We start from the raw sequence: 10046 nt of genomic DNA on the forward strand, positions 1-10046 counted from the left end.
ATTGGGCCTCTCAGTGGCCTTTGCATTTCTTTCAGTGAAGAGAGGGATACTCAGTCTAAAAATAAAAAAAAGATCCATTTATGAATAGTCAAGCAAAGGAAACAAGTATTGATTTTGAAAAGCTAATTGGAAGTGTCTCAGTACCTCATTCTTCTCGTTTTTAATCTTTGTTTGGAAACAAATAACTTCAGTTACCTGTTTCAGAATGACCTTGTACTTGATGTTCTTGTCTAAGACAATCTCAATTTTAAAGAATGCAATGTCCTTCTTTTCTTGATGAACTTCCCTCCCTTGACTCCCTTAACCCCAACCAACAGCTGCTTTTGTTGACTCAGAAATTCCAGATGAGAGTGTGTAGCAATGGTGCCTCAGGGTAAAAACCAAGCTAAACAGTGTTCAGTTCAAATTCCAGCATGTAAACCTAATTTTGTAAGTGTGTAGTCATACTCTGCAGTGGCAGAGATTGGGGGAGGGGTTAGAGAAGGAATAGAGAGAAGCAGGTAGTGGAGTGGTAGTATCAAGGTTTTTATCTGGTACATCACCTTTCACAGGGATTATATAAGAGTTCATAAGCTAAATATTGATATGCAGAAGGGTAAAGTACTTAGATGACAAAACTCCCCCAAATCCTCTAATGGATAAATGCATAAAATGTTTAGAATCTAGTCAGGAGTGAAAACAACCTTTTTTTAAAGGAAAGTTCTAAAAATTACAAAGCTCTTATTTTATTTTCAATGAAGAAATGATGCTCACTGTTCTAGTCCAGGAAGTTAATTTCCATCCATACAATTTCTTCATGGTGGGGGAAGGGCATAGGAGAGGAAGTGAAGATAGCAAGCATTTATTAAATGTCTCATATGCCAGGTACTGAGTGAACTGCATAACAATATTGTCTCATTTTATCTTTACAAAAGCTCTGATTCATAACCCATGATTTACTTTGAGTTTTACCCAAACCTGACAAGTAATATTGGTGAATCTTGGAAATAGTCTGCAAATATTGGCATCTACTATATAAGATTTATTGAAACCTTGGCACAAATAAAAAGAAAGGGAAAGTAAAACAATTAATTTATCATTAAGATTTTCAATAGTGATATTCGATAATGTGAAATCACTAGAATTGTGTATTTCTGGGCATATAAGGGAGAGATAGCTTCTTTCATTCCAGATCCTACCTGTCTTCCAAAATTCACACATCTCTCCTTCCTCCCTCCTTACCCCATTTCCATTTCTCCATCTCTGACTCTCTGGCTCTTCTTCTTCCTAGTTTTCTACTTGACTCCCTTGCCTCCTCTGTCTCTCACATCTAGTCATAGACCATAGAGCTCCTATGTTATTCAAAGCACTATGAAAAGCAATTATTATTTAAAAGAGTTGTTATGGGGGAAAAACATTGTTTCAGAGGGCAACCAAAGAGTCAAGATGTTGCTGACATATTCAGGAACTGACAAGTTAAAAGTAATGCTGCTGAGGCTGAGCTGTAAGATTAGAGTCTTTGTGAGAAGCTAGGATCATAGTCAATAAGAGATCAAGCTGGGTAAAAGAAGGGGCACAATAAAAGAAGATTCAGAGGAGAATATGAATTTCCCAAAATTCCCAAAATTTCCCAAAATTTCCCAAAAAGACTTCTTAGAAGAGCTCAGAAAGGAGTTTGAAAATCAAATGGAAAAATTGTGAAAAGAAATGAATGAGAAAATTGACATCTTGCAACAAAAAATGAAAGAAGAAATCAAATCCTTTAAAAATACAATTGGACAAATGCAAAAAGAAAATAATTCCCTCAAAAACACAACTGAGCCAATGGAGAAAATAGATTGGGACCAGTGGAAGCTAATGTCTTCATGGGAAACCAGGAATCTTTTAAGCAAAATTTAAATAATTGAAAAAAATAGAAGAAAATACAAAATACCTCAGAGGTTAAAATAAAATCTGACCAGAAGAGACAGTTTAGGAAACTTTGAAAATCTGATCAAAAAAAGAGCCTAGATGCTATACTTCAAAATAGTAGTTAAGGAGAACTGCCTTGATATCCTGGAACCAGAGGTTAAAATGTTCATTGAAAGAATACATCGATCCCCTCCTGAAAGTGATCCCAAAATGAAAACAACAATGTGATCAAACTCCAGAATTATCAGATCAAGGAGAAAATCCTGCAAATGCCCAGAAAGAAGCAATTCACATTCCAAGGAGTCATAATCAGGATTACACAGAACCTGGTTGCATCAACACTAAAGGACTGAAGACTGAAAGAGAGTTTAAATTACAACCAAGTATCACCTATCAAACAAAACTGAGCTTTGTCTTTCAAGGGAAAAGATGGATATTTAACAAATAGATGACTTTCAAACTTCCCTATTGAAAAGACCAGAGAAGAATGCAAAATATGATCTACAAACAGGAGATACAAGGGATATATGAAAAGGTAAACAAGGGAAAAGAAAAAGACTGCTCTCCAATAAGATTAAAATGATTACATCCCTACCTGGAAGAAAATTCTAACTCTAATAGAGGGATTATACTTAAGCTGAAGGTTATGGACATTTAAGATATATCTATGACTTTGATGCAATTATTTTTTTAAAAAAAATTTAAAAGGGGGGACTGTAGAGACAGAAGGAAAGGGCATGTAGAATGGACTAAATTACATCATGTGAAGAGGTGCAAAGGACCTATTGCATTACAGGGAAAGAAGAGTAGCAGTATGAACCATCTGAATCTTATTATCATTGAATTTGACTAAAAGAGGGATAAAGACATATCCTACACAAAATCTGACCACGTATTAGGCGTAAAACCTCATAGTCAAATGTAGAAATAATAAATGCATCCTTTTGAGATCATGATGCACTAAAAATCACAAGCAATATTAAAGTGAGGGAGAGATAGACCTAAAACTAATTGGAAATTGAATAACTTAATTATAATAATTAATTGATCACAGACTCAAACAATTAATAATCATCTAACTGTGTGACCTTGGGCAAGTTACTTAATCCCCCCTGCCTTGCAATAAATAAAGAATGAGTGGATAAAACAACAAATCACAGAAAGAACCAATGCTTTCATTGAAAACAATGACAATAAGACAACATAATCTCTAAATGCTTACATGAATAAAATAGACAAAGAGGAGATCAAAGAACTGATTATGCAGCTAAAAAAAGAGAAAGAAAAAATAAAAACACCCAATTAAACACTATATTAGAAATTAAAAGAGAAATTAGTAAAATCAAAAGCAAGACTATTGAACAAATAAATGAAACAAAGAGCTGGTTTAAAAAAACAATAAAAATAGATAAACTATTGATTAAAATAATTAAAAAGAGAAAAAAAATCAAATTGCTGTAACAGAAATGAAAAAGTTGAACTCATCACCAATGAAAAAGGAAGTTAAAATTATAAATTATAAAATTCAGAACTGTTTTGCTCAACTCTATGCCAATAATTTTGGCAATCAAAATAAAATGGGTGAATATTTAGAAAAATACAAATTTCCTAGGTTAAAGGAGGTAATTAAATACTTAAATAGCCCCATCTCAGAAAAAGAAATAGAACAAGTCATCAATGAACTCCCTAAGAAAAATATCTCCAGGACCAGGTGGATTCACAAATGAATTCTACCAAACATTTGAGAAACAATTAGGGGCAGCTAGATGACCCAGTAGATAGAGCATCGGCCCTGGAATCAGAAGGATCAGAGTTCAAATCCAGACTCAGACACTTAATAATTATCTAGCTGTGTGACTTTGACTAAGCAAGCCCCACAGCCTTGCAAAAAAAGAAACAATTAGTTCCAATTAATGCCAATAAAATAAATTCTATAAGTTGAGGGGACTGGAGCCAAGATGGTGGCAGGAGAGTGGCCTCTCTTAGGTGCTCTCTCCATAATATTAAAAAACCTTAAAATTATGACTCTAACTAAAATTTCAAGAGATAGAACCCACAGAAAGAATCCAGTGAGGCAATTCTCCAGCCCAAGATAACCTGGAAAATAGTGGGAAGGCTCTGTTCCACAGGGTTGGAGTGGCAGCAGCATGCTGGAGTGAAGGAACAGCCACAGGGCTCCTGACAGCAGAATCAGTTTCTGTTCCTGCCACCCCAGGGAGCACCAAGCACAACTTGGAAGATCAGCATGGAGACCTCTGCCAGAATGAGCATGAAGGCCAGGCCAGTGTGGCCCACTTCACTGGGGCCCTCAGTGCAGCTCAGATTCCAGGAAATGAAAGCAGGCCTGTGGAGCAGCCCATCAGGATTCACCTGGCAGCTGCTCCCTGAGTGCTCAGCCCACTGAAGGTAAGGGAGTGGATGGAGTCTGCCAAGGTCTGTCCTCTGTCCCTGGAACAGGACTCTGGGACTTTGACCACATTCAGACCATGGTCACACTCTGCGACCCCAGAGGAGCAAGCTTGTGACCATTCAACAGAGCAGGTGAGCAGTCAGGGCCTCACATACTGAGGCCCTTGCAGGTGGGTCCCAATAATACTCAAAAGCTCAGGAAGCATTCCCAAACCAAGCACAGGCTGGGGAAATGAGTAAACAGAAAAAAAAGAACTTGACCATAGACAATTACTTTGGTTCCATGGAGGACCAAATATACAATCTGAAGATTAGAAAGTCCAAGCTTCTGCATCTAAAGACACCAAGAAATATAGAAGTTGGGTTTAGGCTATGATAGAACTCAAAAAAGATTTTGAAAACCAATTAAGGGAGGTAGAAGAAAAATTGGGGAAAAAAAAGAGATGATGGAAAAACATGATAACAAAGTCAACAGCTTAGTCAAGGAGATCCAAAAAATACTGAAGAAAATAACATATTAAAATCCAGTTTAGGTCAAATGGATAAAACAGTTCAAAAAGTTATTGAGAAGAATGCTTTGAAAACCAGAATTGGGTAGATGGAAAAGGAGATCAGAAAGCTCTCTGAGGAAAATAAATCCTTCAAATGTAGGATGGAGCTAAAGGAAGCTGAGGACTTTGAAAGAATCAAGAAACAATAATTCAACATCAAAATAATCAAAAACTAGAAGAAAATGTGAAGTATCTCATTGAAAAAACAACTGATCTGGAAAACAGTACCAAGAGGGATAATTTAAAAATTATTGGGCTACCTGAAAGTCATGATCAGGAAAAGATCCTTGACTTCATTTTTTAAAGAATTTCTACAGGAAAATTGCCCTGATATCCTAGAAGCAGATGGTAAAATAGAAATTGAAAGAATTTACCAATCTCTGAAAAGAGATCCAAAAAAACAAACAAACAGGAATATTATAGCCAAGTTGCAGAACACTCAAGTCAAAGAGAAAATATTATAAGCAGCCAGAAGGAAACAATTGAAATATTGTGGAGCTACAGTCAGAATCACACAGGATTTAGCAGCATCTACATTAACGGCTTGGAATATTATATTCCAGAAGGCAAAAAAAGCTTGGAATGCAACTGAGAATCAATTACCCAGCAAAACTGAACTTCCTCTTCCAGGAGAAAAGATGGACTTTCAATAAATATGGAAGTTTCAAATGTCCTGTTGAAACAACCAGAGCTGAAAAGAAGGTTTGATCTTCAAATACAGGACTCAGGTGAGAAGGACTCATAGAGAAGGTGGATGAGAAGGGTAAATTATAAGGGTCTTAAAAATGATGAAATAAATGTATTCCTGCATGGAAAGATGATGCTGATAACATCATATGAACCTTCTCATTTAATTGAGCAAGTAGAAGAAACTTTTATAGATGAGGCACAGGAGAGAGCTGAATTGGAAGATACAATATATTGTAAAAATGGAGTCAGTGGGTGAAAGGGGAAATCTACTATGAGTAAGAGAAAGGAGAGGTAGAATAGGGTAAGATATTTCATGTAGCTTTTGCAATGGTATGGAAAGGGGAAAGATGAGAGGGAATAAAGTAGTCTTGATTCTCATCAGAAATGGATCAGAGAGGAAACAGCATACACACTCAATAGGCTATAGACATCTAGAAGAAAAAGGAGAAAAGTGGGATGGGGGAGGGGAGGGTGATGTGCTGATAGAGGCAAGGGTAGATCATGGGAGAGGAGAATCAGATATAATGAATTTTCTTTTTTACTTTTTGCAAGGTGCTGGGATTAGGTGGCCTGTCTGGTACCAAAGGGCTGGGTAGTTGCTGGGTCTCTTGGGTGGAATGTGGGCTTGGGGCCTCTTGGTCCCAGGGCCAAAGCTCTGACCACTGTACCACTCGGCTGCCCCACAGTAAATTTTTGAAGAGGGATAGAGTGAAAAGAGAGAGGAAATATAATAGATTGTAGTGGAGAGGAATAGATGGAGGGAATTACAATCAGCAACAGCAACTATGGAAAAATATGGAAGTATCTTCTATGAAGGACTTATGATAAAGAATGTGATCCACCCAAGACAGAGCTGATGGTATTAGAACACAGACTGAAACACATTTTTTTCTTTCTTTCATTTTATTTCTCATGAGGTTTTATATATTTACTTTTAAACAAGAATATTTTATTAATGTGTAAATAAATTAAAGAAAATTAAAAAAATAAATTCTACATAAAAGGAGTTCTGCTAAATTCCTTTTATGACACCAATATGGTGCTAATACCTAAACAGGAAGAGTCACAATAGAAAAAGAAAATTATAGACCAATTTCCCTAATGAATATAGATGTAAACATTTTAAATAAAATATTAACAAGTGATTACAGCAAGTTATCACTAGGATAATACACCATAATCAAACAAGATTTATATCAGAAATGCAGGATTGATTTAATATTAGGAAAACTATCAACATGATTGATAATATCAATAACAAACCTATCAGAAATCATATAATTATCTCAATAGTTGTTGAAAAAGTTTTTGATAAAATACAGAACCCATTTCTAGTAAAAACACTAGATAGCATAGGAATAAATGTAATGTTCCTTAAAATGATAAGCAATATCTATTTAAAACCATCAACAGATCTTATATGTAATGGAGATAAACTAGATGCATTCGCAATAAGAACAGGGATAAAACAAGGATAGCCATTATCACTACTGTTATTCAATGCTGTATTAGCAATTTTAGCTTTAGTAATGAGAAGAAAAATAAATTGAAAGAATTAGAATTGATAAAGAAGAAACAAAACTCTTACTTTTTGCAGATGATATGATGGTATACCTAGAGAACCCTAGAAAATCTTCCAAAAGATTCCTGGAAACAATTAACTTTAGTAAACTTTCAGGAAATAAAATAAATCCACCTAAACCCTCAACATTTATATATATTTATATTTTCTATATATAACTAACAATATACAGTAATAAGGGATAGAAAAAGAAATACCATTTAAAATAACTATGGACATCATAAAGTACTTGGGAATCTACCTACCAAGGCAGAGTCAGAAATTATATGAAAACAACTATAAAGTACTTTTCATACAAATAAAATCAGGTCTAATTAACTTGGGCAAATGTCAATTGATCATAGGTAGCCTGGACTAACATAATACAAATGACAATCCTAAATCAAATTACTTATTAAGTGTTCTACCAATCAAATTTCCTAAAAAAATTATTTACTGAGCTAGAAAAATGATAACTAAATTCATATAAGGGGCAAAAATATTAAGAATATCAAGGAAATTAATGAAAAATGCAAAGGAAATGGCCTAGTCATACTAGATTTAAAATTATATTATAAAACATCATTATCAAAACTGTTTAGCTCTGAATAAATAATAATGGATCAGTGGAATAGATTAGGGCAAAAGAAACAGCAATAAATGACTATAGTAATCTACCATTTGATGAATCCAAAGAGTTTAGCTTCTGGGATAAGAATTCACTCTGATAAAAACTACTGGAAAAACTGGAAGACAGTATAGCAGAAACTATGCATAGACCAATATCTCACGCACTATACTAAGATAAGGTCAAAATGGTTGTATAATTTAGACACAAAAATATTATAAGTCAATTAGGAGAACATGGAATAGTATACCTTCCAGATCTATGGAAAAGGGAGTAGTTTATGAACCAAAGAAGAGATAGAGAATATTGAAGAAAACAAACTGGATGATTTTGATTACATTGAATTTCAAAGTTATTGCACAACAAAATTACTGCAACCAGGATTGGAAGAAATATAGTAAGTTGGGAAGCAGTCTTTGAAACTGATGTTTTGATGGGGAACTCATTTCTGTATGTGTAGATAACTGAGTCAAATTTGCAAAAAAAAAATACATTTTCCAACTTATAAATGACCAAAGGATATGTTAAGTCAATTCTCAGATGATGAAATCAAATTTATAGTCATAAGAAAAAAATTGCTCCACATCATTATTGATTTGAGACATGCAAATTGGGACATCTCTTGGGTGCCAAGTCATGCCTATCAGATTGACCAATATGACAAGAAAGAATAATGATCAGTACTGGAGGGGATGTGGTAAAATTGGGACAGTGGTGTATTGTTGGTGAAGCTGTGAACTGATCCAGTCTTTCTGGAGAGCAATTTGGTGCTACACAAGAAACAGAGCAGTGGATCAGTGGAATAGATTAGGTACAATGAGGGAAATTGAAACTGTGCATGTCCTTTGATACAGAAGAGCCACTGGCTGGGTCTGCATCCTGAAGGGATCATGAAAAATTTTTAAAATACCACATGTACAGAGATATTCATGGTAGCTCTCTTGGAGGTGTCAGGGAATTGGAGGATGAAGGGATGCCCATAAATTGGGGAATAAATAAACAAATTGTGGTATACCTGTGTGATGGAACACTGTTGTTCTATAAGAAATCATGAGAGATGGGATTTCAGAAAAGCCTAGAATGAATTGATGTGGATTGCAATGAGTAGAATCAAAAGAAAGATATGCACACTAACAACATGGGATGATGATCCACTATGATGGATTTGTTCTTTTCAGCAGTACAATAATCAATCAAAGACAACTTTAAAAGACTTATGATGGAAAATACCATTCATATTTGGAAAAGGAACTGTGAGGTTTAAATGAATACCAAAGTTTATTGTCTTCAATTTTTAAAAGTTGTTAGGTATTATGATTTTTTTACCTCTCTAATGTTTTCTTTATTCCATTCAGATTTGATTCTTCTCTCACAACATTATCAATATGGACTTACTGTTTAGCAAGATTATAAAGGTAAAGCCTATATCTAATTACTTTCTTTTGGGGAGAGAAGTGAGGGGAGGGAAGAAGGGAGAAAAATATGAAACTCAAAGCTTTGCAAAAAATGACTGGTAAGGCTACCATTGCATGTAGTTGGAAAAATAAATAAAATATTTTAAAAAACAGAGTTTGATATCCATGATTTATAGAAAATTAATAGATGTAAATGATTGAAACCAATCTTCAATAGAAGAGTGATTAAGTATAAGAGCAAAATGGTTCTCTAAAAAAGAAAAGCAACCATATTTTTAAAAGGCTTCTTTTGGCAAAAAGAGAAGAAAATCAAAATAACTCTGACTTCTCACCTCATATCTACCAAATTGACAAAGATGAAAGAGATAGAAATATTTTATCATGAAGGGATAAAAGAATGATGAGCAACTAATTTCCTGGTTTATTTTTATTTTAAAACATTATTTATTTTAAAGATTTTTTTAAAAATTGAGTTCAAAATTATCTCTCTCCATTCAATCCCTTCCCTCCTCATTGAGAAGGCAAGCAATATGTTATCCATTATACATGTGACATTATTCAAACCATGTTTCCATATTAGCCATGTTGTTAAAAAAATAAAATAAAAATATTATATTCACTTTGCACTCAGATTGTCAATTCTCCCTCTGGAGATAGATAGTATTTTTAATCATGAGCCCTTTAGGACTGTCTTGGATCATTTTATTAATTAGAGTAGCAAAAACTTTCACAGTTGAGCATCATTACAATATTGCTGTTACTGTGTAGAATGATACTCTAGATCTGCTCACTTCATTCTATATTAATTCATATAGATCTTATCAACTTTTCTCCTCATCCTTTTTCATTCTTTCTTTTTCTTTTTTTTGGAAAGGCAATGGAGTAAAGTGACTTGCCCAAGG

The sequence above is a fragment of the Macrotis lagotis genome, chromosome 8 (genome assembly GCF_037893015.1).
Source record: "Macrotis lagotis isolate mMagLag1 chromosome 8, bilby.v1.9.chrom.fasta, whole genome shotgun sequence".
In the NCBI taxonomy this organism is placed as follows: Eukaryota; Metazoa; Chordata; class Mammalia; order Peramelemorphia; family Peramelidae; genus Macrotis; species Macrotis lagotis.